Source organism: Octopus bimaculoides, chromosome 20 (genome assembly GCF_001194135.2).
Source record: "Octopus bimaculoides isolate UCB-OBI-ISO-001 chromosome 20, ASM119413v2, whole genome shotgun sequence".
In the NCBI taxonomy this organism is placed as follows: domain Eukaryota; kingdom Metazoa; phylum Mollusca; class Cephalopoda; order Octopoda; family Octopodidae; genus Octopus; species Octopus bimaculoides.
This window is the reverse complement of record NC_069000.1, coordinates 9986948-9993701: the sequence shown is the minus strand read 5'-3', so window position 1 is coordinate 9993701 and position 6754 is coordinate 9986948.

The window sequence follows — 6754 nt, the reverse complement described above, 5'->3', positions numbered from 1 at the left end:
TATATATTAATGTTTATTTTTATGTTCAGTTATAATAAAAACCGTTTTACATTAATCCAGTGGGTTACTCCATACTTTTGTATATGAGAAAGATGTGGTGAAAGAGTACAACAGGGTTCGCCACCCCCACCCCCCATCCCTGCTGGAGCCTCGTGGAGCTTTAGGCGTTTTCGCTCAATAAACACTCACAACGCCTGGTCTGGGAATTGAAACCGCGTTCCTACGACCGCGAGTCCGCTACTATAACTACTGGGCCATCGCACCTCCACAGTGTTTCAGATACTCAAGCATGAGAGAAAGTTTAAGAAGCTCGCTTTACAGCCACGTGGTTTCAGGTTCAGTTCCACTGAGCGGCACCTTGGGCAAGTGTTTTCAATTATAGTCCTGAGCCGACCAATGTCTTGTGAGGGAATTTAGTAGACAGTGTGTACGTGTATGTTTGTGTGTGCGCCCCCCACTTCTTAACAGTTCGGGCAAAAGTAACTGACATAAGTCCAGACGTAGAAAAAAGTTGTGGCATCGATTTGTTCGACGAACCCTTTCAAGCGATGCCCGAACATTAACGCAGTGCACTTACGGAAATAAAAAATAAAATTATACTCAGGCGACAACCTAAAGAAGAAAATTCTTCGAAATTGAAAAACAAAAAGGACAAAAAAGCCCGTCACATACACAGGAGTTGGACGAAATAATGTAAACACCTAGCATCATATCATCATAATTTTGAAATATCTATAAAACCGTCAAAAGCTTGTTTATTTTTTATTTATTAGTAGTGTTGCTTAATATGTCTTGCTAAAATTGCTGTTTCTTTTCAGATATGATCAGAAAAAGGTAATTAAAATTCATTAAAATGACAGATCTATCGGACTTTCAAAGAGGTCAAATTGTATAGTAGGCGCTAGCGTAACGAAAATAGACGAAATGTTTGGTGTATAAAGAAGTACTGTCTCAAAAGTAATGGCAGTCTTTGAGAAAGAGGGAAAAACCTCGTCATCGAAACAAAACTCCGGAAAAAAAGCAAAACTTTCAGACAGGGACCGTCGGACTCTTACGCGAATTGTTAGAAAGGATCACAAAATTACAGCTCCAAAAATTACTGCAGAACCACTACTTTCAAAAGCAAACGTTGCAAAGCGTTTAGATTGAAGTTAAAACTGGTCCCTAGAGCAGTGGAAGAATGTTATTTTCTGGGACGAATTATCCTTTACCTTATTTCCGACCTCCGGCCGAGTATACGTGTAGAGACAGCCAAAAGAAGCATTTGACCCAGACTGCCTTCTTCCAACTGTTAAACATGGAGGAGGATCTATGATGATCTTGGTGGCGGGGGCGGGGCTATATCTTGGAAATGGCTACCCTTCATGGCAGAATTAATAGTCAAGACTATTTAAGCATTTTATCTGATCAAATTCATCCTATGGTTGCGGAACTATTTCTGGAGGGAAACACAATCTTTCAGGATGATAATGCACCAATTCACACAGTTAAAGTTGTTACTGAATGGCATGTAAAACATTCTAGTGAAGTTGAACATCTTATCTAGCCACTACAGCCCCTAGATTTGAATATTATTGAACATTTATGGTGCATTTTAGAAAAACAAATAAGGAGTCGATATCCTCCACCATCATCACTACAAGAACTAGAGACTATCAGCTGAAGAATGGACAAAAATTCCTTTGGAAACAATACAAACTTTGTACGAGTCCACGCCTTGTAGAATTCAAGCTGTAATTACTGCCAAAGACGGTCCTGTCTCATATTAAAATAAATTTGTTTGAAATTTTAAAGGGTTTCCATTATTTTGTCCAATCCCTGTATACATGTATACATACATATATAAATGTGTGTCTTTGTGTCCCCCACCACTTGACAATCGGTGTAGACGTGTTAATGTCCCCGTAACTTAACGGTTCGGCCAAAGAGTAGGATAGAATAATACTAGGCTTGCAAAGAATAAGTCCTGGAGTCGATCTTTTCGACAAAAAAAAAAAAATTAAAACCTTTAAGGCGTAGCTGCAGTCAAAAGGCTGAAACAAGTAAAAGAGACATTGCTTTGAGAATATCAAACCCGGTTTAACTACTACAATTCATAAATCCGATTCAACACAGCACCTAAATTATTTAGTCCTACTGTTCAGTTGTGATTTTATGCAGTAGATATTTGATAATTAGGATATGGTGAACATAAATAATTCGTAAGTCAAAAGATTCCGCTCACTTACTTGAAATCGTTTTAATTCCGCGACAGGACAAATTTATATTACAGAAGATATATATAACTTTGTTTTAAAAGTATTTGTGACCAACTGAATCTGTGAGTTAGCTTTAGAGAGCACAGGAGAGAGGGGAGGGAGAGTGGGAGGGGAGGAGAGAGTGAGTTTTATATTCGTGCCTTACCCAGTAATCAAAATGGTAGAATTACGATTGGGCATTAAAACTTTAGAGACTCAAGAGTTTATAGAAATGTTTTGATCAGAAAACGTTTCCTCCATCACACACAATTTAAAAAGGTAATTCAGACAACTAGATATAATCTTTGAATATATTTAATGAAATAACTTAAAATCAGAAATTACAATTGACTTGCAAATTAGAAGCCATTTTCCCCTCCCTCCAACGTAGATTCACACCGTATCCAACTAAAAGTTATTAAAAAAAAAGACATCGTGAAGAAACGAGTTTAATGCGTGAAGATAATAGTTGTGGTCTCCATCGGCAAAAGTTGTTTACAAGTTCTATATGCCTCAAGGCAGTGTTTCTCAACCATCTGTTGCCCAAAGACCCCTTTGGTTACTACTATTTTATTCTGGTGGGCCTCCATACCCATTCGATATATAAAAACTACATTTATAGAAACTTCTTTCAAAATCTCTCTTTTGTTTTTTTCCCCCCATATTAACTTACGTAGGTTGAACTATGTAAAATGTAAGAGAAAGAAACCTAGCTGTTTCTTGCAATACATACCAATACATATGTCTAGGCAGTGGTTCCCAAACTTTTTAGAGGCGCGACCCACTATTTATGACACCAGTTTATGGCGACCCACTTAACCCTACCGTTTATCAGATAGACTCTATTGATCCATCTACCGTCTAGCTGCTGTCTATTCCAATAATTTCATTGGCTAATTAAGAGCCTCCTGGTGATCACTCCTATACTTTTTTTGAATAAGTTATAAACTTATTAGCGAAATCCATACTGTCTTATTTATTTAAATTTTTTACTATTTATATTAAATGTGAACCAAAACGTTTTATAACTGTTTCAACATCTCCATACCCTATGGGCAGGTATTAACTCTAATACAAAACCTCGAAGCAGTAACTGTTATCGGCTCGATCAGTGTTGTACTGCGCCTAGTTAAAGTTCTCTATAAATAGGTAAAAACAGACTTTTCCTTTTTACGATTACGTACGAATAAATAACTTGAAAAAATGACCACCTCTGATTTGTTAAGTTCGTGAAAAAAGCCTACTGCTTGATAAAACAACCAGTCTGGTATTGAAAACCTGAGTCTTGAACTATCTCGATAGACAGCAGCAGTTAATCAAAGCTAATGCGTAATTTTATAACTTTTTGCGACCCACTGATGGGTCGCGACTCATAGTTTGGGAACCACCAAGAGTAAAATTTTTTCTGGGGCCTTTAAAATATAATTGTGGATCCTCAGTTTATTATATTTTGTGAACACTCAAAAGTCTTATATGGGTCCTGGGGGCTATGTAGACCTCAACTGAGAACCACTTCCCTTAGGAGACACGAGTTTCAACGTTTTGAGCAGAAATTTTCGTGCAATTCCACCCCACCATTACAGAAATAGTTCACAAAATGGAATTATTGTTATTCTACAGGAATCTGGTTTTGTGTTGTAGACATAGTTTAAGTATTGAATCCTACATGCATTTCTGGCATCGTTTAAAACATAAGACCTTATGCAAAGCTAAAAAAGATAAAAAGAGGTATAAAACTAATGCAATGAAGTTAAGAAATATTGAAAAAATATATATATAACCTTACTCGGGTTTTAACCCGTGACAGCGTAGTCACTGTATTTAAAACATTTGTTTATATTTAGTTGTTTTTAATTAACTTGTTTTAATTAACCCAATTGAAATATTAAAAGCTGAAGTACATGAAAAAGTAAAAAATTAATAAATGTAATGATTGAATGTAAAGTTCGTTATAGATTTTGAACAACTTTAAAATTCGACATCATTCTCGGTGCACACAGCAGGCTAAAGAGCGCGACACAATTGATAAGAATTGCCAACATAAGCCAGTCATGTTGTAAACCGAAGATAATGGTTGCAGCCGCCAGCTTAAACGAACTGCATATGAGACAGTGGACGAGAGTGCGATTTGGGAAAGCCGCCTTTCGTTTCGAAAACGGGAAAACGATGCAGAAGATTATCAACGAGCCGGCCGATATAGCCAAGTCTAGAGGGATGATTAAATACTCTGCTATAGTATATGAAAGTTCGTGAGATAATTTCAACAGATGTATAATGCTGCTGCAGAAATTGAACATAGATAACGCCAGATAGAGGAGTAGATAGAGCCAGTGTGGCTCATAATGACTAGGAATAATGCGTTGTTGGTTCGGATGCTGCCGAGATTCTCCTAGCTCTATCATTTCTATGTTTTCTTCGTTGTTATGACTGCTGGAAGCAGGTGGTGGACGTGATGTTGGCCAGGAATCGTTCGATGTTCGCAGGAAATTGCTCATACTTGGATTACTCTCCAAAGTATTTGTATTTCCATCAGTTCTAGAATCACCGTCCATTCTTTCTCGAGACATAATCTTCTTTAGCCGTTTTGAAACCGAATGATATGAGAGCTTTCCTCCGTTTGAAATATTAACAGCCGGTTTTGTTTTGTATTTGTTCTTCCGGAAATGGAAATTAAAAAGAAAGAAAAACTACTTCCCTATTTTTCTTTTAAATTTTAAAACTCACCTTAAATGAATTAGTCCACCATTTCGACTTGCGCGCGCTTTGCTTTCCATTTTTTCCCTTCCATTTTCTTTGGTTAATCACTATACGTATTTTTGCATTCGAATCTACGACACAATTTCAATTCTTAGTCTAGGTCATCAAACTTCACTTAGGTTTTTAATGTTGTTAGAAATGTATGAATGCTACCTTTCGGTTTGTATCCAGTGGCGGAGGCCTGTAACTCAGTTGTTAAGGTGTTAGTAGCCATGATCATAAGATTGCAGTTTCGATTCCTGGGCTAGGTAATGCGTTGTGTTCTTAAGCAAAATATTTCATTTCACTTTGTTCTTGTCCACTCAGCTAGCAAATAAGTAACCCTGCGACGGACCGGTGTCCCGTCTAGTTTATATGACTCGGTAAGGAGTCATATAAATTTGTATCTAATCATCAAGAATCAACTTTATAAATGTGTTGAGAGCTGCACATTAAAACGTAAACTTCTGACTAGCTACAATCATTTCTTGGTTTCTGTGGCGTGTGCGTACGAGTAGATGTAATCGCCTTCCCTCAGTTTTCCTTTCCTCGACTGCGAGTCCGTCTTGCGGTATCCGATCCTTGAAGCTTGCCCCGACCCAAAGTACACCAGGAATAGCAGCTGCTTCTCCCAAACCTTCCCAAACCTGGACCGTCGCTTAACACGTCTTGTACTGACCGCAGCCCCGTTCGAAAAAGGGCACGAATCCCGATCGAGGCTCCCTCTGCCCTTTTTCCCCTTCCGGTCAGCCTCCCCAGACACTGACGTCATACCACAGTTTCAATTCGTGACTGGAAAAAAATCTCACTTCATGATATTTTTTTCGTGTTTTTTTAAAAATCTATATATATGGCTTAGTGATAGGGTAACCTTCAAGATCCTTTACAGCAGGACATTGGTAACACGAAGGAAGGAAGTTATTCCAAGACGGGGTCTTTGGTTTGAATGTTTATTCCAGGGTAGACTCCGCAGGTTGGCCAAGTGATGGCGTTAAATGAGGAAAACGATTAAGTCCACCAACCAAAAAACAAGAGTAGTCGTTCCGTTAAGCCTTTACGCAATAGTCATTTACCATATTCTACTCATAAAGGATTTACTCGACCTGATGATATGGTAGAAGACATTCATTCAAAGTGTCGCACAGAGGGATTGAACTTGGAATCGCATAGTTGCAAAGCAAACTTCCTAACCACACAGTCATATCTGCGTCCATATTTACACTGTTTAATACGAAAGATACCAAGACGTCAGTTTTAACCCGTTTCAAAGTTTAACACGCTGTTACCCGACGAAGCACACAAGGGGAGCACGTAAGGTTTTCATGACTTTTGGAGTTCCTCTTTCTGCATTATTTGATATTGTATGTAGGGAGGAATTTCTAAAGTTCGAACACCCATCTAGAAAGGTTATAAAATTATCGGGAGCTTCTTGTGTCGCAACATTTAATTCGTTCCTCTCTCATTTTTTGTTGACCACTAGGAGCCAACATAGAGGGGGGCCAACACAATTTGATTCTGAGGTCAGATGAAAACGTATGATTCAACATTGAGATGCGATTAAAAATTTAAATGCAAAACATATACACAGTTGATAGACAAAACAAGACACAACTGAGTTCAAACCCTGTCAGCGACAAATTTACCTTTGTTGAATTTCATATATATTATAAAAGAGTTAAGAAAAAAAAAACAGTTGTATTGTAGGAATTGTAGACATTTGAGAGCTAAATGAACGTATCCTGCTTTTTGTAAGATAAATTTTATTGTTTCTGTCTCATTTC